A 23555-nucleotide genomic window follows, 5' to 3' on the forward strand; every position below is an offset into this window, starting at 1 on the left:
GACAGGCATCTATTGTAAAACTAATATTCTTGAATTTTCAATATGAAAACAATTATTTATTTTCTGCATAAGCTAGTCTGTCCTCAATGCTGTTCTAAAAAATGCTTATACATTTACAGTAAGTCCCAGAGCTGTAATGGTGGCCAGTGGTTAGCACAGAACTACAGAGTCATTTGTTTGAAACCTCACCTGATCATTATCAATGTCTTCTCCATGTTTAGATATTCCAATTGTCCTCTTACACCTCAAAGACATGGATGAAAAGTTAAATGGCATCTTAGAAAGTAAAAAAAAAAGTATGTGTCACAGATATCAGTTATATAATAATGGGAAGAAAATACATCCATCAATCCATTATCCAACCCGCTATATCCTAACTACAGGGTCACGGCGGTCTGCTGGAGCCAATCCCAGCCAACACAGGGTGCAAGGCAGGAAACAAACCTCGGGCAGGACACCAGCCCACCGCAGGGCACACACTCTCTCACACACACACACACACACACACACACACACACACACCAAGCACACACTGGGGCCAATTTAGAATCGTCAATGCACCTAACCTGCATGTCTTTGGACTGTGGGAGGAAACCGGAGCACCTGGAGGACACCCACGCAGACATGGGGAGAACATGTAAACTCCACGCAGGGAGGACCCAGGAAGCGAACCCGGGTCTCCTAACTACGAGGCAGCAGTGCTACCCACTGCGCCACCATGCCACCCAGAAGAAAATGCAGAATTTTTAATTTAATAATACAGTTTGACTGTTAATGAAAAATATGTTCTGAGATTGTTCAAATAAAGAAGACTGATGTTTTGAGATAAAATAATTATACTCACTAATTAATGGCACCTAAGGCATAAGGACTAATGCATGTTGATTAACACATGCAAGTAAGAATATTTCACTCTACTCTGTACATGAGACTATAATTAAACTATACATTGCCCCACTATAAAGGACTGTGGCTGCCATTTCTGTTTTCCACCCTGCCTTGTCCATATACTGTATGCTCCAACACTTATGACCCTCTAGTGCAGGGGTGTCGAACTCCGGTCCTGGAGGACCGCAGTGGGTACAGGTTTTCCTTCTAACCATCTCCTTAATTAGTGATCAGTTTTTGCTGCTAATTAACGTTTTATGCCTTTGTTTTAATCAGACCCCTTAGTTGTTTCTTTGTCCTTAATTAGCAGCCATACAATAATAAGACACAAAACAAGCAGCCACATGACCAGCTCCCCTGTGCCCATCACACAATAGCTGAAAATAAAGAACGGTGAAGGTCTCAGTAAAACAGACAATCAACAGTTTTGGAAATGTCTGCTGTGGCAGAACGAGAGCAGCAACAAGCCATGGAATTAAATGACGGGTTCAATTAACAGCAAGAATCAGCATCTCATTAAGAAACTGGTTGGAGTGAAATTGGTTGGGGTTTGAATCCCCAGTTTAATTGATAATCTGTTGGCTCGTTTCACATCTAATTTCTGTTTGGCTGTCATTTCATGAAGAAAAGAATCAATTCAGGGGACTGAATCCTTAAAATAGGGCTAAAGAAAAGAAGTTAATTAGCAGTGAAAACTGGTCACTTGTTATGAAAAATGTTAGAATAAAAACCTGCAGCCACTGCGGCCCTCCAGGCCTGGAGTTTGACACCTGTGCTCTAGTGGATTACACTTCCTTCTGCTCTATCAACAATGAAAAATTGCAAACGTTAAAACTTTTGAACAAAGACCAGGAGAAGAAAGAACTGTAGTTTCAAAAAGTCTATGGTCAAAAGCCAACAAATTGTTAAACCAAAATACCAAAGCCTAATGATGAAATCAAATATCAAAGAAACACAAGCAAAGTTCTGTGTGGGGTTGGCATGTTCTTGCCTTTTATGCACAGGTTTACGCTGGGTTCTCCTGTTTTCTTCCCATATCCCCAAAAATATGCTATGTTAATTGCTCACTGGGCAAACAAGTGGACCCTACAGCGGACTGGCTTCCCATGCTACCAAGGTAAGATCCAGGAGTGCACTCTTAAAAGTATAGATAGATAGATAGATAGATAGATAGATAGATAGATAGATAGATAGATAGATAGATAGATAGATAGATAGATAGATACTTTATTAATCCCAAGGGGAAATTCACATTCTTCAGCAGCAGCATACTGATACAATAAATAATATTAAATTAAAGAATGATAATAATACAGGTGAAAAAACAGACAATAACTATGTATAATGTTAAATATTAACGTTTACCCCCCCTGGTGGAATTAAAGAGTCACATAGTTTGGGGGAGGAACGATCTCCTCAATCTGTCTGTGGAGCAGGACAGTGACAGCAGTCTGTCACTGAAGCTGCTCTTCTGTCTGGAGATGACATTATTTAGTGGATGCAGTGGATTCTCCATAATTGATAGGAGCCTGCTGAGCGCCCTTCGCTCTGCCACAGATGTTAAACTGTCCAGCTCCATGCCAACAATAGAGCCTGCCTTCCTCACCAGTTTGTCCAGGCGTGAGGCGTCTTTCCTCTTAATGCTGCCTCCCCAGCACACCACTGCGTAGAAGAGGGCGCTTGCCACAACTGTTTGATAGAACATCTGCAGCATCTTATTGCAGATGTTGAAGGAAGCCAGCCTTCTAAGGAAGTATAACCAGCTTTGTCCTTTCTTGCACAGCGCATCAGTATTGGCAGTCCAGTCTAATTTATCATCCAGCTGCACTCCCAGATATTTATAGGTCTGCACCATCTGCACACAGTCACCTTTGATGATCACTGGGTCTATGAGGGGTCTGGGCCTCCTAAAATCCACCACCAGCTCCTTGGTTTTGCTGGTGTTCAGGTGTAGGTGGTTTGAGTCGGACCATTTAACAAAGTCATTGATTAGGTCCCTATACTCCTCCTCCAGCCCATTCCTGATACAGCCCACGATAGCAGTGTCATCAGCGAACTTTTGCACATGGCAGGACTCCGAGTTGTATTGGAAGTCCGATGTATATAGGCTGAACAGGACCGGAGAAAGTACAGTCCCTTGTGGCGCTCCTGTGTTGCTGACCACAATGTCAGACATGCAGTTCCCAAGACGCACATACTGAGGTCTGTCTTTAAGATAGTCCACGATCCATGCCACTAGGTATGAATCTAATCCCATCTCTGTCAGCTTGTCCCTAAGGAGCAGAGGTTGGATTGTGTTGAAGGCGCTAGAGAAGTCTAGAAACATAATTCTTACAGCACCACTGCCTCTGTCCAAGTGAGAGAGGGATCGATGTAGCATATAGATGATGGCATCTTCCGCTCCCACCTTCTCCTGATATGCAAACTGCAGAGGGTCAAGGGCGTGTTGAACCTGTGGCCTAAGGTGGTGAAGCAGCAGCCTCTCCATGGTCTTCATCACATGTGATGTCAGAGCAACAGGCCGAAAGTCATTCAGCTCACTAGGACGTGATACCTTTGGGACTGGGGTGATACAAGATGTTTTCCAAAGCCTCGGGACTCTCCCCTGTTCCAGGCTCAGGTTGAAGATGCGCTGTAGAGGACCCCCCAGCTCCGATGCACAGACCTTCAGCAGTCGTGGCGATACTCCATCTGGACCCGCTGCTTTGCTGGCACGAAGTCTCCTCAGCTCTCTGCTCACTTGCGCTGTTGTAATTATGGGTGGGGATGTCTTTCCTATGCTGGTATCAGCAGAAGGATGTGTAGAGGGTGCAGTACTCCGAGGTGAGAGTGAGAGTGGGTTAGGGTGGTCAAACCTGTTAAAAAAGTTGTTCATTTGGTTTGCTCTCTTCACGTCTCTCTCAATGGTGGCACCCTGCTTCGAGCTGCAGCCAGTGATGATCTTCATCCCATCCCACACTTCCTTCATGCTGTTATTCTGCAACTTCTGCTCCAGCTTTCTCCTGTACTGCTCCTTCGCCGCCCTGAGTTGGACTCGGAGTTCCTTCTGCACGCGCTTGAGCTCATGCTGATCACCGTCTTTAAAAGCCCTTTTCTTCTGATTCAAAAGGCCCTTGATGTCACTTGTAATCCATGGCTTGTTGTTAGCATAGCAGCGTACTGTTCTTACTGGAACTACAATGTCCATACAGAAGTTGATGTAGTCAGTAGTGCAGTCAACAACTTCCTCAATGTTCTCACTATGAGATCCCTGCAGGATATCCCAGTCTGTAGTTCCAAAACATTCTTTCAGAGTATTCTCAGCCTCCGGAGTCCACTTCCTGAATGATCGTGTGGTTACAGGTAGGACTCTAACTTTTGGTTTATAGTGAGGCTGAAGCAGAACCAGGTTATGATCTGCTTTCCCAAGCGCAGGCAGCGGGGTGGCGCTGTATGCATCTTTAACGTTTGCATAAAGTAAATCAATAGTCTTATTTCCCCGGGTGTTACAGTGCACATACTGGGAGAATGCAGGTAATGTTTTGTCCAGCGTCACATGGTTAAAGTCTCCAGCGATTAGCACAAGCGCCTCAGGGTGCTGCGTTTGTAACTTAGCAACAGCGGAATGGATGATGTCACTCGCTGACTCCTCGTCTGCCCGAGGAGGAATGTATACAATAACAACAATGACATGTCCAAACTCTCTGGGCAAATAGTAGGGACGTAAACTTACGGCCAACAGTTCGATATCCCTGCAGCAAGTGGAGATTTTGACGTTAACATGTCCAGAGTGACACCACCGTGTATTAACATAGAGAGCGAGTCCTCCTCCTTTGTGCTTACCACAGGTACTTGCATCTCTGTCCGCTCTAACTGTGCTAAACCCGGGTAGCTCCACGTTGGCATCTGGGATGGTGTTATTTAGCCAGGTTTCGCAAAAACACAACAAACTGCATTCTCTGTAGGTCCTTACATTTTTCACCAGCGCAGCCAGTTCGTCGATCTTATTTGAGATTGAGTTTACATTCCCCAGAATCACAGAAGGCACCGAAGGCTTGAAACGCCACTTTCTCGCAAGCCGCTTCTTTTTTAGCTTAGTGCCGGCTCTGCTGCCACGATACCGCCTTCTTACCTCGTCGGGTAAATATGGAACCACACCGGCACTGGCATTTGTTCTCAGCGCCCGAAGTTGAGTACTTGAATAGGCGAGTCTCGGCGTGTTAAAATCCATGCCCACGTTGTAAAAGTAAGTGTGTCCAGGGAAGGAATCCACATAAAATAAAGTAATAGGAGTGATCAATAAATAAACATAGAAAAATAAAAGTAGAAAAGTACACATACAGATACAGTCATACACAGAGCTGCTGAAAAGGCTGCCACTCACGGCGGCGCCGGATGCACATTAGTTCTACAGAACGATGCCATAGGGGTACCATTTTTGGTTCTCAAAAGTCCCATCCACATAATGGATCCAGATAGAATCTTTCCTTATTTAGATCCTTAAACTCCATACAGTAAATAACAATGAATAGATGTTAAATGATATGTGAAATGCCACTAGATCATGATCTTAAAAGGACTCTTGCTACATACAATAACAGGCTAAATCCAGATTTTCTTATTCTGTTAATGTCTTGCTAGGTTGCCTACCATACATTAAAGATTTCAGTTTTTTTCAACGTATTAGAAAGTTTTTGTAAGCACAAAGAACCAACTTCATATGCAAAGAACCCTTACCATAACAAAATGGTGTTTTGTTAAACAATAATTCAACAAGAAACCACAAAACCATAAAACTCCATTAAAGAATCCTTATTTTTAAGTGTGTGGATTAAGTGAATTTGAGAACATTGTGTATTACTAATAGAGCATGAAGAAAAAAATAAAGTAGGCACACACCTGAAAACTGAAAAATTGTACAGAGAGCCTGTGATGATGTGGGTTAGCTCCGTGCTACTGGTTCCTTCCAGGAGCCTCTTGAACCTGCAACCGTCTGTACCGTAACCACGATGAGTCGTACAGATGAGGACACATACATCCAGATAAAGGGTAGGTGCATAAAGTGATTAGTGATTTTATTTAATATCTAAAACCAGAACAGTGTCCAAATTAAAGTGCAGTGCAATCAAATCTTCAACAAATAAATAATGCACAAAAGTTAGTGACTGTGGAGGTTAAAAATCCAATAAATAAATATCCTTAAAATGAGGTTAAAACTCCATAGCAGGATGCTGTCTCTTAACACTCGTGATCCCTGTCTGGTATCTTCTTTGAAGCCAGCATCTCTCCAGCTTATCCTATTTGGATCTCACAACACGGAGAGATGTCTTACAACCTATCACCTGGGGCCTCATGCATAATGCAGTGCGAAGAATTCACACTATAACATGTTGTACGGACAAAAGCGGAAATGTTCACACACACAAAAAAATCCAGATGCATGAATCTGTGCATTTGCCAACTTCCACATTCTTCCACTACATAAATCCTGGTCAGTGTGAAAAGTAACGCATGTGCATGAGCCTGCTGCCACTCCCAAACTCCTCCTAGAATTACGCCTCTTTGAGTATGCAAATCAATATAAAGAGCCCTTAAGCTCAGCGTTCTGTGAAAAGACAATGGCAAAAGCACAGGGGTAAATAGAAGGATTTCAGCGAATACCAAGTGGAGGCAAGGAAAAACGTACTATTTGTTGGTTTAAACAGTGGTATTCACAACAAAAGGAAGTTGATCGAGTGACACAGAGTGTCGGAGAAACTCAAAAGCTCAAGTTCACAAAGTCGCACAGTGCCTGAAATAAAAAAGAAGTTGTCAGATATCAAAGTTGCAGTGAAAAGGGGAGTCGTAGCCCACTGTCAGAGTGTCATATGAAAGTTTATTGTTGTATGGGACGCTCTGAAGCGTTTGTCGTATGGGAGCAGTTGAAATAGGCAGCATGGCTGAGGCAGCATGTACAAGATGCTGTATACCGATAATTCTCTTTCCAGTCAGCTGCTGTAGAGCTGTGATTCACCACTCAGATACAGTGATATAAATACTCCCGAGTGGTGCAGTGAGAGTAATATGGAAAAAGATGATCCGCTGTGGCAAACCCTAACAGGAGCAGCTGAAAGAAGAAGAAGAAAAAGGTGCAGTGAGAGTAACAACGCTATAGCAGCTATGGTATTTAGAATAGTTTGGCCATTCTATGGATCATTATATTGTTACAGGTTAATTAGAATCAGATGCATTAAACTAATAAATAATATGCAGTTAATTTCAGTGTATTTATAAAGCCGCTTCAGGGATGTGGATCTAAAAAAGAAAGGGAAACCACACTGGAACAGTAGCACTGCTTTGACAACTTCAGCTGACCCTCTAATGTACTCATTTCTAATCCTATCCATCCTTGTCACAATCAATGCAAATCTTAGCATCTTTAACTCTGCTACCTCCAGCTCTGTCTCCTGCTTTCTGGTCAGTGCCACGGTCTCCAACCCATATAACATAGCTGGTCTCACTAACGTCCTGTAGGCCTTCCCTTTCACTCTTGCTAATACTTGTCTGTCACAAATCACTCCAGACACTCTTCTCCACCCATTCCACCCTGCCTGCACTCTTTTTCACCTCTCTTCCACAATCCCCATTACTCTGTACTGTTGATCCCAAGTATTTAAACTCATCCACCTTCGCCAACTCCACTTCTTGCATCCTCACTATTCCACTGGCTTCCCTCTCATTTACACGCATGTATTCTGTCTTGTTCCTACTGACCTTCATTCCTTTCTTTTCTAGAGCATATCTCTACCTCTCCAGGGTCTCCTCAACCTGCTCCCTACTATCACTACAAATCACAATGTCATCAGCAAACATCATAGTCCACGGGGACTCCTGTCTAATCTCGTCTGTCAACCTGTTCATGACCATTGCAAATAAGAAAGGGCTCAGAGCCAATCCCTGATGTAATCCCACCTCCACCTTGAATGCATCCATCACTCCCACCGCAGAACTCACCACGGTCACACTTCCCTCATACATATCCTGCACAACTCTTACATACTTCTCTGCCACTCCCGACTTCCTCATAAAATACCACAACTCCTCTCGAGGCACCCTGTCATATGCTTCCTCCAGGTCCACAAAGGCACAATGCAACTCCTTCTGGCCTTCTCTATACTTCTCCATCAACATCCTCAGAGCAAACATCGCATCTGTGGTGCCCTTTCTTGGAATGAAACCATACTGCTGCTCACTAATCATCACCTCACTTCTTAACCTAGCTTCCACTAGTCTTTCCCATAACTTCATGCTGTGGCTCATCAATTTTACCCCCCTGTAGTTACTACAGTCCTGCACATCCCTCTTATTCTTAAATATTGGCACCAGTACACTTCTTCTCCACTCCTCAGGCATCCTCTCACTTTCCAAGACTCCATTGAACAATCTGTTTAAAAACTCCACTGCCATCTCTCCTAAACACCTCCATGCTTCCACAGGTATGTCATCTGGACCAACTGCTTTTCCATTCTTCATCCTCTTCATAGCTGTCCTTACTTCCTCCTTGGTAATCCATTGCACTTCCTGATTCACTATCTCCACATCATCCAACCTCTTCTCTCTCTCGTTCTCTTCATTCATCAGCCTCTCAAAGTACTCTGGATTCCATCTGCTCAACACACTCTCCTCACTTGTGAGTACATTTCGATCTTTATCCTTTATTACCCTAACCTGCTGCACATCTTTCCTAGCTCGGTCCCTCTGTCTAGTCAATTGGTACAGGTCATTTTCTCCCTTCTTATTGTCCAACCTCTCATACAACTCATCATACGCCTTTTCATTAGCCTTCGCCACCTCTCTCTTCACCTTCTGCCTTATTTCCTTGTACTCTTGTCTACTTTCTGCATCTCTCTGACTATCCCACTTCTTCTTTTCGATCCTCTTCCTCTGTATACTATCCTGTACTTCCCCATTCCACCACCAGGATGCCTTTTCCTCCTTCCTCTGTCCAGATGTCACGCCAAGCACCCTTCTTGCTGTCACCTTTACTACATCTGCTGTAGTTTCCCAACTGTCTGGTAATTGTTCACTACCACCTAGTGCCTGACTCACCTCCCTAAACTCAACCTTACAATCTTCCTTTTTCAACTTTCACCATTTGATCCTTGGCTCTGCCTTCACTCTCTTCCTCTTCTTGATCTCCAACGTCATCCTACAGACCACCATCCTATGCTGCTTAACTACAGTTTCCCCTGCCAACACTTTGCAGTCTTCAATCACCTTCATATCAACTCTTCTGCATAGGATGTAATCTACCTGTGTGCATCTTCTTCCACTCTTGTCTGTCACCCTATGTTCCTCCCTCTTCTTAAAATATGTATTCACCACAGCCATGTCCATCCTTTTGGCAAAATCCACTATCCTCTGACCTTCTTCATTCATCTCCTTGACACCATACCTACCCATCACCTCCTCATCTCCTCTGTTCCCATCACCAACATGTCCATTGAAATCTGCTCTAATCACCACTTTCTGTCCCTTGGGTACATTGTTCATCACTTCATCCAACTCACTCCAAAAATCTTCTTTCTCATCCATTGCACACCCAACTTGCAGGGCATATGCACTAACAACATTCATCATCGCACCTCCAATTTCCAGCTTCATAATCATTATTCTGTCTGACACTTTTTTCACCTCCAAAACACTCTTCACATACTGTTCCTTCAGAATAACCCCTACTCCATTTCTCCTCCATTCCACACCATGATAGAACAATTTGAATCAACCTTTGATCCACGTGACCTTACTCCCCTTCCATTTAGTCTCTTGCACACACAATATATAAACCTTCCTTCTCTCCATCATATCTGCTAACTCTCTCTCCCTTACCAGTCATACTTCCAACATTCAAAGTTCCTACCCTCAGTTCCACTCTCTTTACCTTCCTCTCTTCTCCTGCCTCCGGACACGTCTCCCCCCTCTTCTTCTCCTTCTCCATCTTCTTCGGTCAACAGTAGCCCAATTTCCGCCAGCACCCTGTTGACTAGCAGTACTGGTGGCGGTTGTTGTTAACTCAGGGCTCGACCAGGGGGTATTTTTCGCACGTGGATTACTCGTTTAGCCGGATGTAATTGTTGACGATTTGGCATGATCCTGGATCAGTTTCTCTGATTTTCATAAAATTCTTAAATGAAAAAAGCCTAATTTTACCCATCTGTTATAACAATAGTGCTCCGTTATTACTAAATGAAATCTTTTTCCACCCTCAAGAGAGTCCCAATACACAACACTGAATGTACATATCAAGCAATAGGCTGGACGTTTGTTTTTTTGCCTATGCTAAATCAATGTCCCTCAAAGTATTTTTTGCCATTTCGAATAAATAGTCAGTTTCATAAGTCTCCCTCCCTCTTCTATCCTTACCAGGAATAATGTTATGCTGTGAATGCACGATGACGCTATTGGAGTCAGTGACAAGTCCAGAACTATTAAGTAGGTGGTCAACACACATCTTAATCTGTGCAAGAAAACACATGCATTACATTCATGAAATGCTTTTTAATTATATATATTCTGAATTACCCCAAGTGATTTATAATGTTTATCTAATCTAAGGATGTAGAAATAAGGTGCTTTTTTCGTAAATATCCTGGAAGGCAAAACCTATCTGACCAAAAATAACATAACTAAATATATATGGTTTCTTCCATGCTAATTATCAGAGATAAATTGATACTTCCAGGATTTCTGTTTGTATCACGTAGGTAAATACATAAAACAATGCAAGTAGTATGTGGACATGCCTATATTATATATATAAACCAAATTGAAATTGAAAAAAAAAACAACGAGAGAGGGTGGTATTGTGTCCTCAAGTAGGCTCTTATGTAGGTTAAACCTTTGTATACTATTCTACACAAAACATTAATCCTAATGTTACAAACTTTGGGTACCTGTTGTGGTATAAATAATTACGTTGTGACCTGAATAGCTGAAAGGAATCACTCAATATATATCAATATATATAAAGACAGAAAACTCAACCAGAGAAAAATCATGGCAGGATAAGGTATGGAGTAAGGCAGCTTCATCTCTGCTGCACCATGAGCAGCACTGAAGGATGCCCCCTTGACCAGTGGTCTCAGTAATGTATACAAAAGAATGTGAGCACTAGCAACTTATGCTCAATATTTGACAGAAGGTGAGGGTGTATGTGAGTGGGTCCTGTAATGACCGGGCCACCCAATTCAGTTGATGCAGTACCTGATGATGCAGAGAAAGCTCCAGTCCTTGTGACTGTGAATTGGATTAAGTGGGTGGGAGAACACAATGTTATGTAAATCAGGGTTGGGGCTGTAATTGGTTGTACAAGAAACATCATTACCAAGGGCCAAAAGTGAAGACTTTAACTGCTTGTTAAGGTTGAGGGCACTCCTGCTGATACATTCAGATGTTTTATTCACCAATAATTGCATGCTTCACTGTAATATAGCCCCCCCCCCCCCCCCCCCCCCCTTTATTGTAGTGTAACTTTCAAGTATTTTCCTTGCATTTTTTTCTTCCAGAAACACTTTTCCAGAGACCTTTGAAAGCTCTCTAATCACTCACATTTCATATGCTGAGTTCCCACCAAATAATGCTGGCATTGAATCCATGAATGCCCAGGCGTGGCGCCCATGTGTCTCCGCAGGCTCAAATCACAAGTGACATGCAGGTCCATTATGCAGACCCAGCTAGAGCTGATCAACCTGCTGACTCTTGGCAGCATTTTAAAGCAGGCAGTGCTGCTCTCTAAGATACTCTTAGCAATCTGAACTGTACTCCTTTCCAAATCTGCAGAAGTGGGATGAGCTGTGCTACAGAACCGTTTAAAGAGAACTGTAGTCTCCCAGTGTCCCATCAGTGTCCAGGGCAAATTTCAATGCTTTGACTGCCAGCCATCCATCCATCCATCCATCCATCCATCCATCCATCCTCTTCCGCTTATCTGAGGTCGGGTCGCGGGGGCAACAGCTTGAGCAGAGATGCCCAGACTTCCCTCTCCCTGGCCACTTCTTCTAGCTCTTCTGGGAGAATCCCAAGGAGTTCCCAGGCCAGCCGAGTGGCATAGTCCCTCCAGCGTGTCCTGGGTCTTCCCCGAGGCCTCCTCCCAGTTAGACGTGCCCGGAACACTTCTCCAGGGAGGCATCCAGGAGGCATCCTGATCAGATGCCTGAGCCACCTCATCTGACTCCTCTCGATGTGGAGGAGCAGCGGCTCTACTCTGAGCCCCTCCCGGATGACTGAGCTTCTCACCCTATCTTTAAGGGAATAAGGCTTATTACACGTTTTCTGGTCTGGCCAAACACCGACAGCTACATTGTGAGTGGCATTGTCACATGTATTTCAACTGTAAGTATTGTGACAAGGAGTATGTCGGCCTGGGCGCAATGAAAATGCACGTCTGCACACACACACTGCCATGTGTGTGTATGTTCTGTGGTAAGGCCTTCTCTCGACCCTGGTTACTGCAAGGACATATCGGCACCCACACAGGTAAGATTTTGTAGCTTATATTATAATAACCTGCAATGTATCCTTTACAGACATGTTTTAGATTTTAATATGATGTCAAGTGAAGAGTACTTTTGTAAATAAAATAAACATTCAGGAAACAATGAATACTTTTAAAAAAATAAATGTTAACACAGAGTAGTGGCATGCTGATTTCTGCCACCTTGGAGCATGCAGACCCTGCTTTAAATTCTGAACAATAGAGTGTTACTATGTGACCAGCCTGCAGAACTAGGTTCAAAATACCTGCAACTGCCAAAAATAGCTAGCAAAGAAAAATATATAGCTGTGTATTTTATAGAGCAGCAAAATGAATGCCACACATTAATGAGAAATTGAATTGTTTTCATGTTCAATGATAAACATTGCAAAGCTGGCAATGAATGGTGACTTTTAACACCAATGTCTACAATGGCACATTCAAACATTTATACCGAAACTCTGAAGAGGATGGTAATACATTTCTAATACTGTAATTAGAAATGTTGTTAAAGAATCTTGTGATTCTATTTGTTTCCTTGTGTCCTGAGCTCATACTAGGTGGGCATGGCAGGTATGGACTGATAAATGTAGTTATCCATCCACTCATTTATCAAACGTACTTAATCCAAGTCAGGAAGTAGGGGTTGGAGCTTAACCCAATAAAGAAGGAGTCAATTCCTGATGGGATACCAGTCTGACTAAAGTAGTCAATCTTATATAAGTCGATTCACTTTATTTCTTTAACTGGCTAAAAAGGATAGAATATCAATTATACATGTTTAGAAACCAAACTCACAATTGTATTGTTTAAAAAGAGGCTTAATTCTCCCGTTGCCATTTTAGGAGAGAAGCCCTTTTCTGGTCCAACACTACAGTGGGGCATTCGCAGATCCGTTCAACCTGCGGGCAGATTTGTAAACTCACTTTGATGTGAAGAAGTATCAATGTAAGACTTGTGCAAAGACCTTCTCAAGGATGTCTTTGCTCTCGAAGCATGAAGAGGCCAGCTGCTGTCCACTGTCCTGATTCTGTCACTGCACACCCCATGTCCTAGGGAGTTGAGCTTTGTCATGAAATGCCCCTTCTTCATGCACTCTTGGGTCGGCTGGATGGCATCAGCTTACCGAGAACAAGAATCCAATCAGCTTTTGAAAAGGACAGCAATCTGATGAGAAGAATGTTGAAGGAAATTGGTGAGCATTTTAAAGGAATATATTTGTTTTCACTAGACTTGCATTCCTAGCGCATGTTAAAAGTGTTTCTTTGTGTGCAGATGCAGATTTTATTTTAATTCTGAAGCAAACATTAATTTCTAGAGGAATTGTAATTTACTAGCTATAGCAGGGGCGGCACGGTGGCGCAGTGGGTAGCGCTGCTGCCTCGCAGTTGGGAGATCTGGGGACCTGGGTTCACTTCCCGGGTCCTCCCTGCGTGGAGTTTGCATGTTCTCCCCGTGTCTGTGTGGGTTTCCTTCGGGCGTTCCGGTTTCCTCCCACAATCCAAAGACATGCAGGTTAGGTGGATTGGCGATTCTACATTGACCCTAGTGTGTGTGGGTGTGTTTGTGTGTGTCCTGCGGTGGGTTGGCACCCTGCCTGGGATTGGTTCCTGCCTTGTGCCCTGTGTTGGCTGGGATTGGCTCCAGCAGACCCCCGTGACCCTGTGTTCGGATTCAGCGGGTTGGAAACTGGATGGATGGATGGATAGCTATAGCAGGCTTGTTGTTTAAGGGAAAACTTGACATTCTAGATTTTAATCAATGGATTTTCCATGCACAGTTTCCAGACATTTCCTGAAAAGGAAAAATACCGATACCACCTCCAGCTCATCTTCAGTGGTGAAAATTGAACATTTAGAAAAAGCTACATAAAAATGAAGATGCAGAACAACTCAAGAACATGACACAAAGGATGGCAATATCAAGTACTTAAACATGAACGTCAATTTCCCAAAATTTGTGTAGTACTGTTTACAAATGCCTATGTTAATGAGCGATCTATGACTGAAGCTACTCACAATGGGTTTGGAAACAACATTGATTTACTTTGCACTACAGAGAGTTTCCTCAGTGTGTGTTGCGCCACAGAAATTAAACCAAATGTATCCTTATTAAACAGTTTTGCACAGCCTGACCAATGAATATACTTTAAGCACTAACTTTTGTGATTTTGTTTTTGTTAAAGGCAAATTTACATTGGGATTCTAAAATCAGATGTGTGGGCAAATTCAAATATTTAATGATTATTATACAACAGGTGCTATTGTACCATATATTGTAAAACACACATATATATGATATGTACTGTATGTATCCATATCTGAGTGTATTTTGTCTAACTCAGTTTACTCATTACATAGTCAACTAGCATCTGGGAAGGCAGAAATCAACACTGGATGGGCCAATGGTGCATCACAGAGCACACACATGCCCACTCCCAAACTCCGCTCATATTGTCACTAAACTAACCTAAACATGCATGTTTTTATAATGTAGAATAAAGCTGAAGCACCTGGAAACATCTGCAAACACTACACATTGAGTGACCAGGGGGGTATTTTTCGTACGTCGCTTAAATCATCCGAGATCAGGTGCTTCATCTTGGATAAGTTAATGCCGGTGACACTCATCCGGGATAGGTCAGTTTTTCAAACGCAGCGGTGTAGTAGATTAGTCTAGCTGGATCTAATCATACGAGATGAATGCGCGTGCTCGCGCTGAGTGAAAAGCCCATATATATCGAGTCTAGAAAACATGATCAGCAAGTCTTTGATAGGCTGTAACAAAATGACGAAAGAACGGCCGCATTTTTTTCACACACGCGGCGCAAGACCTTTTATTCGAAAGACATGAAGAATTTCAAGATTTAATATGCACAAGGGGTAACACTGCAAAAGCAGCCCAGACCAGAAAAGTCGGCTGGCAAAAAGTGGTCGACGAATTAAACGCTAAGTACTGTGCATTGTACTTACTGAATGCAGCGTTTCATTTCCTATGTGTCAGATTAATTATTATTTAATATGTCATAATTCCAGATCAAACGTGAGCACAAGGAGAACATGGGAACAGGTTAAAGCGAAGTACAAGAATATACTTCAAACTGGTAAATATTGGTATATAACAATTTAAAGAATTGTTGACATAAAGAATCATATATAATATAAAAAACATTAATTTTAAAGCTAATAAGGAGGCAGACAAGCAAAAAACAGGTGGAGGTCCACGCGGTCCAGACCTAATCCCTGCAGAAGAGTTGGCTCTCCAGCAAAATGCCCATCGCCCTGTTTCTGATGGCATTCCAGGGGGAAGCTCCTCCTCAGAACCAGTGGCAGGATGCAGTGGTCACTTCATTTCAGGTAAAGGATGGTCATTGCATATATTTGTCCTCCATGTGTGCCATAGTTATGTTCCATATAGCCCTCTTTTTTGTTGGGTCAGTTGCAGGGAATGTCATATCCCTTGAACCTGTGTCTGACCAAGGAGATATTGACGAAGGTCAAATATTTGATGAAGACACTGTGTCTGATTATTCATCAGGAGGAGAGGTACATTTTCCAAATAATGTTTGATCAAACTCCACTCTGATCAGTCCCATGTGCCCCAATCACATTTGGAAATCCTGGTAATGAGAATGTTAGGCTGATTGAGATTCTTCATGGAACTGTGGGTGTTTTAGCCTGTGTATTACCTACCTGCAATGGCATGAAATGCCTCTTTTATTGTCTGCACACGCAGGTGTCCAGGAAACACTATGAAAACCCGAAGGAAATATTTCAGAGCCAAACAGACTTTACGAATTGCCTGGCAAACTGCACTTTTAGTTAGATATTCCGCATCGCCTACAGTATATAAAAAAGTGACGCTTGTAAAAAAACCTCAAAGCAATGCATGCTGTCTGTGTGGTTGTGAGAGCCCGACCTCGCCGAGTTTGACTTCAAATATAAGGTGCTAATAAATCTTTGAGGTACAATATTCCCCCTCGGCTAAAGCGGTATCTTTCGAAAAGAATTTCCTCCGGGAGCAATAAAGGATCTTGCCGATCACACAAAACCCTCTCTATATGAAATTCTCTTCTTATAATTTGCGCACCGATATCAATTGGTCGCTCATTCATGAATGGCAAAGCCATGACTGGATGACTTCCACGCACCGTCACTGATCACGTGTGTAAACTAATCCTTGTTTACGTAGAACAAACCTGCTCCGAGCAGGTTTGAGGATTAGGATGTGTTGCTATGACAACACTTCCTGCAAGAGTTTCGAAAAACCGACAGATCCAGGATCAGGTCAAATCGTCCACAATTACATCCAGCTAAACGACTAATCCACGTACGAAAAATACCCCCCAGGTCTGGAACTGAGCTTTGATCACTGGAGATGTTAAGCAACAGAACTAATCACTTTGCCATACAATAAATACACTTTGATCAACTTCTGCTCTAGCCTGTCTTGGTTTCTGCTCTGCACACATACCCACTGCTTATCATGACCCTAACATTGAGACAATTGATGTATAAAATGTTTGTAATATAATATATTACATCTATTCATTTTTAAAATTAGTTTAGGTTTCTATTTCTATATCCTCCAAGCAGTACATACCTGACATCTGCTCGGCTAAAACTATTTTAAAAAGTAAATTTATTTAACATGGACATATTGGTATTTAGAAGGAATTCAAGGTCCACACAGGCACAGGAAGAAAGAACAAATTCCTCAAAGACAGCTATTTATTCATCTATTTTATAACCTTCTTATCCATTTCAGAATCCCAGAGCCCACATATCTGACTATATACTAAACAGCACCTTATTCTAAATTTGATATAATAGAAAGAAAGCATAAAAGTTAGAATCAAATGACTTATTTAGTAAGAGGAGCTGATTTTTAAAAAAAATCTTATTTACTATTCTAAATAAAAAATAAGGAAGAATTGAAGCAAAGGCAAAGCCTTAAAGATCTGTCGTTATCATAAAATTCAGATGTTATTCCCAACAATGGAGCACTCACAGCAACAATCATTTATATGGTACTTCTGCTACTCTCTTGCTGTGCTGAGTTTTGTCAAATGAAACCGCATTTAAACAATCTGTTTATAATAATGCCTCTGTTTGAGTGTCTGTACTTAAGATCTGGATGTTCACTGTAAACCTTTCTGCTCAAGCGACAAAGTGGAAGAGGACTAACAAGAGCTTTTTCTATTTCCTAATTTTCTTTTGTAAAAGTTTCTACAACAGAAGCCCATATTCCATTTCCCAGTGGTTTAATCCAACTTGGGGGTCACAGGGGTTGGAGCCTATCTTGGTAGCAAGGCAGAAGTCCTTTCTGGGCAGGGTACTAGTCCATCATGGAACACATTCTCTTTCTTACACATGATCCAAATTCACTCGCACCTTGTCAAAGCCACCAGTCAAACTAACCTGTGTGTCATTAGATTGTGGGAAAGAAAATGAAGTGCCCAGAGGAAAACCTCCAAAGGGCATGAATAGAAATTCAAACAAAAAGGCCACAATTAATGTCTACGTGCCACTATAACATTACTTTTATTGGATTTTTTATGTTGAGGAATTATCATTGACTGGTCAAACAAATATAATTAAACATCAAAATAATTGAATTTTCTACTGCTGCATTTTTGCAGACTGGATCTTTGTTTCTGTTTTTGTCATAAATGAGCTTACAATGTTGTGAGCAGTCAAGAAGCTAAAGACAGTCAATGAAACTATTATAAGGGTTTCATGTAACAGTGTTGTGCACTACAATATACATAAAAGATATCTGGCCAACTGATCAAAAGTGGGCACAATGTATCATTCATTTTACAGAACACCTCTGTCAAAAAATCAAATGAAGAGCATGAATGTTTGAAAATAGGCATTCAGACAGAAAGCTTTTAATCTCCCGAAATTGTTTAACAAAAATGCAAGACTTCATGTTTTTTTATAAAATGTGTGAGTCCTGCTAATATGTGAATGGAAATAATCAGGCAGTGAGAAAGAACCTTCTGTCAACACCATTATCTCTTTGTCCATGTTCTGATATAATTCAGCTGGAGGTTGTTTTCTACTGTACTGAAAGGTAATCAATAAAACAAGGGGCATCCATCCATCCATTTTCCATCCATTATCCAACCCGCTGAATCCGAACACAGGGTCACGGGGGCCTGCTGGAGCCAATCCCAGCCAACACAGGGCACAAGGCAGGAACCAATCCCGGGCAGGGTGCCAACCCACCGCAGGACACACACAAACACACCCACACACCAAGCACACACTAAGGACAATTTAGAATTGCCAATCCACCTAACCTGCATGTCTTTGGACAGTGGGAGGAAACCGGAGTACCAGGAGGAAACCCACGCAGACACGGGGAGAACATGCAAACTCCACGCAGGGAGGACCTGGGAAGCGAACCCGGGTCTCCTAACTGCGAGGCAGCAGCGCTACCACTGCGCCACTGTACCGCAAACAAGGGGCATTCCATGTCAAATCAACCAATGCCCCTGCACTTCAGACTCAAAAAAGTCTGAAAAAATTACCAGGTGTAACCATGTAATCAGGAGACACCCTGTAAAACTTTTTTGATGTAAGATCAATACTTTCCAAGATACAGCCAGTTTAACGGGGAGAAGGCTGTCGATTTTATCCGGACTCCAGAACTAAACTTCTGAACAGTCTCAGACATTGCATGCTGGCACATTAAATGGTATAGCATGTGACAAAATTAAAACATTTGGTCCAGATGACCCTGCATGGTCAAAGCAGCCCCTCGAAATTGACCAAAATTTAATTTGAGTTTTTGGCTTAGCTATGTTTAGGCCTCAGAAACACATATTTGTAACCAACACAGACTTTAGATTTTTTCCCTCTTATTTAAAAAACTATATAGGCTTTCTTAAAAAACAATAAACGACAAAGTAACTGTATCAGGGTTTGAACAGAAGACCTCTAAAATCCAAAAAATCATTCTGGATTTCATTTTCAGTGCACCCTAATGGCATGTGAGGATGTGCAGATAATTTTTTTAATGTTTTTCATCTATTCTATATTGTCCCTTATTCCTCAAAACACAAACCTTATTTTTCTCATGCAAATCTTTCATGTTACTTTTCCATTCTAAACATAGGCTGAATGCGCCATGTGTCAGTAATGGTAATTGAGTTTTCAAACAGTAAGTTATTAAAAATGTCAAACTCTTTTTCCATATCAATTGACAATGTCCTATCTCATGTTATGAACAGAGAATGTGATTCTCCGTGGCCAAAAGAGTAACTAGTCTTTACATTGACCGCCTAGAGATGTTATTTGTTGGGTGCCATTACAGTTTGTCATTGCACTGCTTAGTGCACCTACAGCAGTCACTGGGGTTTGGGAGACGCAGTACCATCTTGATCTCAAAAACAAAGATACCCTCCACTCAATACTTTGATTGAAACAAATGAAATGGGTCACATTCCTGCTGCTGCAATACCAAGATGTTAACATTTGATTATAACTAGTGTTTTATTTAATGATAAATTAAGCAGCTGTTGTTCATGTGTTATGCTTAATGTGCCTTTGGTGATTTATTTTTTTCTATTAATACTACACCCAAGTTAGTGATGAAGAACTTCATGATAATCATTGCTGACAAATGGTGAATTTAACCCATGTTTAGAATGGAAAATAAAAATGAAAAATTCACATAAGAAAAGTAAGACTTATTTTTTGAGAAAGGGACCATGTAGGATACAGGAAAAATAATTTAAAAAATCTTTGCACATTCCCACAGTGCATTAAATTGGTCTGAAAATTGGAGCCAAAATGATTTTTTCACATTTGAGAGGTCTACTGGTCAAACCCTGATACAGTTTCTTGTTTGTTTATAACCTTTTGAAAAGCCCTGTGTAGGTATCAAAACATGGAAGAAATTTCAGCAGGCTGTATCAGTTAGAAGTATGTTTTCTGAAAGCCTGAACATGTCAAATCCAAAGATGCAAAATATTTTCTTTAAATTTTTGAAGGACTGCTCTTACCAAGTGGTGTCATCTGGACCAAACATTTCAACTTTGTTACCTACTATACGTCTAAAGGTGCCAGCAAGCAAAATTTGAGCCTGCTAGATGGTTTAGTTCTTGAGATATGGTATTGTGAAATTGATGAAAAAATAAAGCCGTGTCAAATTTGACACCCCTCTCCCCTCACAAAATTAGCTGTGTCTTGGAAAGTATTGATCTTAAAATAATTTTGCAGGGTGTCTCCTGGATAACATAAGTACACCTGATTTTTTTTCAGAATTTATTGAGAATGAAGTGCATGGGATTTCTGGAAAATTGGTTGATTTGAAATTGAATAACCCACAAATATTTTGTTAGTTTTTGATGTGTTCTTGTCTTCTTATGGTCACCTGTGGCCTTCTTGTTTGACAGGAGTGATTACGCATTAAAATATTCTTTCTTTTTTTCACTTTCAAAAAGAACAAACCATTATAGTGCGTTTACTGTATGAATAGTAAAGCAGGTCGGATTTTTTCTAATCTATCGCGTAACTGCGCAATATGTTCCAGGATGTTGGTGGAGGGAGGTGCCTCCCCTTCCCAACCTTCTTTTAACATATCTAATATGCCCCAGGTCTGGTGTCCGTACAGGAGCTCAAAAGGGGAAACCCCCGTGGAGGCTTGTGGCACCTCCCGGTAAGTGAAAAGCACCAGTGGTAAAAGTTAGTCCCAGTTCCTACCATCCGCATTGACTACCTTGCAGAGCATCTGTTTCAGGGTCTGGTTAAAATGTTCCACCAAGCCATCTGTCTGGGGGTGGTATACTGACATCCTGAGATGCTTAATGCAGAGTAACTTGGCTACTTCCCTGAACGTATCCCAAGTAAAGGGTGTACCCTGGTCCGTAAGGACTTCTTTGGGTATGCCCACTCTGTGGGGAAAAAAGATCTACCAGTTCCCGTGCGATATTTTTTGAATTGGCAGCTCGCAGGGGAACTGCTTCGGGATATTGAGTTGCATAATCGACCATCACCAAAATATATTTATGGCCTCGCGTCGAAGGCTCCAGGGGTCCTACTAGATCGACACCAATCCTTTCAAAGGGTACGTCAATAAGGGGAATCGGGACGAGAGGAGCGCGGTCCCTCAGGGGAATCTGACGTAGCTGACAGACTGGGCAAGACTGACAGAAATGTCGGACCTCCTCATTGATCCCAGGCCAATAAAACCAGAGTTTCACCCTCTCCAGTGTTTTTTTGGCCCCCGAGGTGGGAGCCTAAGAGGTGGGCATGGGCTAGTTCACACACTTGCCGCCGGTAGGTCCATGGGACTAACAACAACTTCCACACCTCACCTTCATGTTCTGCAACTCGATACAACAATTTATTATCCAATACAAAGTAGGGTCCTGGTGGAGTGGAATCAGCTAATGATATGTCATTCGCAGACACGATAGCATTCCGGGCAAACTTCAGGGAATCATCGTTCTACTGTTCTCTTTTAAAGGATGCCGGTGTGGACCGAAACTGATACTCCACACCGGCGAGCGGATCGGGGATAGCCTTGTCTCGACCTGGAACCTCCTCCAGTGGTACTTCCGGGTTGCGGTCTGTAGCCGTAAAGGGCTTCCCCGTCTCATCCGCGTCATCACTAGTTTCCGCAGCACACGGCATAATCAGACCCCGTCTGGACTTCGGAGTGGTAATAGTTCTACCGCAGTTACTCTCTGACAGTCTTGTCCCAGTATAACCGGGAAGGGGGGCTTGGGTAACACAGCAATGAACATTTCTCTAGGTTCCCCTTCCCAGGTTATGAAGCATTTAGTGGATCTGTATAACTTGGTCACCCCATGTACACAAGTGATTTTCGTGTTTTGAGCTTGCCACTCTCGCGGTAAAACATAATGGTGAGCAACAATAGTAATGTTACTCCAGGAATCGAATAAAGCCACCACCGAGTACCCATTTACCAATACCACTCCCATATTTCGGACCACCAGAGGATTAGACAGGGCACAGTACCTCTCACCCTTGATCCAGCTGCAGTCCATTGGTTCCTGGTTGAGGGGACAGGAGTTGACAATATGCCCCACCTCGCCACACTTGAAACAGCTTGGCGGGGTAAGCACCCTGTCCCTCGGTCTAGCCATCTCTGCTGCCGCCAGCCACCTGTCAGTGAGCTCCGCCTTCGTGGCCGCGTGGTCCACCTGAAGCAGGTTAGCCATGGTGTTAAGGACTGCATTCAGATCCTGCCCTTCAGTCATCTTTTTCGGGTCTTTAGATCCTGCTGGCTACGCCACTGTAATAATAATAACAAATACATAGCGTCAAGGTTTGGGGTTTTTGGCCCCGTATACTGTAACAAAAAAAGCACGGTCAAACTTTTTCCAAAAGAAAACATCACACAAAACTTGAATGGGTGGACGGACATTTTAAGGAGGTGGACCGGAAATTAGGGACGTGGAATGCTGGGAAGGCGCAATGGTGGGCGGATAGTGGACGTCATCAATGGGGGACCGGAGGAGAGACAGGAACCCAGAAGTGTCAATGTTCTGTTTGTACGGGATGGATTATGGCGGCGATGTTTCGTCCTTTCTATGGGAAGAGAGAGAGAGAGAGGTTAGTACCCCACCTTTGTCCCCTGGCAAATGCGTGTCGGGTCCTTAAGCTGCTCTCCATGCGCTCGTGTGTGACTATATATATAATAGTATATATAATAGTAACAGCTAGCCCGGCCACAGACAGACACGACATAATGTCCAAACACAAGCGTTTATTTGCTATAATATTTACAGTTTGGTTCCACCCACACACACACTATTCCTCAGTCCTTTCTCTCTTCGGCTACCTCCACTCCTCTCTCGCAAGCTCTGTCTTCCTCCTCCTGACTCCGGCTCCTCGAAGGGAGTGAGGTGGCCCCTTTTGTCATGCCCCGAATGTGCTCCAGGTGCTCGATGATGGTCTTCTGGCAGCACTTCCTGGTGTGGCAGAAGTGCTGTCCTCCAGGGCTCAGGAACCATCCAGGCAGCCCCTTGGTTGGGCCATGGACCCCCACAGTTTGAGCTTCCCAGCTCCGTATCCATGGCTTTGATGGAAATCAGGGGGGCTGCCCTCTTGCGCCCAGGGGAGATATTGCCCCTTTCCTGGTCCTTCCGTGACCCAGGCATCCTGGGCAAGGTCCCTGGTCATCTGCCACAATATAT

At 42.7% G+C, this 23555-nt stretch overlaps 1 protein-coding gene and 1 long non-coding RNA gene across 15 annotated transcripts in view; one reads left to right on the forward strand and one right to left on the reverse strand.

Annotated features, from left to right (window-relative positions):
* cdh31 (cadherin 31) overlaps positions 1-23555 on the forward strand; it is a 438121-nt gene that overhangs the window by 35194 nt on the left and 379372 nt on the right. The window lies entirely within an intron of this gene.
* LOC127529178 (uncharacterized) overlaps positions 17274-23555 on the reverse strand; it is a 412696-nt gene continuing 406414 nt past the window's right edge. Inside the window, exon 2 of the long non-coding RNA XR_007935860.1 lies at positions 17274-17799. This is a non-coding gene — a long non-coding RNA (uncharacterized LOC127529178). The remainder of the gene's footprint in view (positions 17800-23555) is intronic.

This window comes from Erpetoichthys calabaricus, chromosome 9 (assembly GCF_900747795.2).
Source record: "Erpetoichthys calabaricus chromosome 9, fErpCal1.3, whole genome shotgun sequence".
NCBI lineage: Eukaryota > Metazoa > Chordata > Cladistia > Polypteriformes > Polypteridae > Erpetoichthys > Erpetoichthys calabaricus.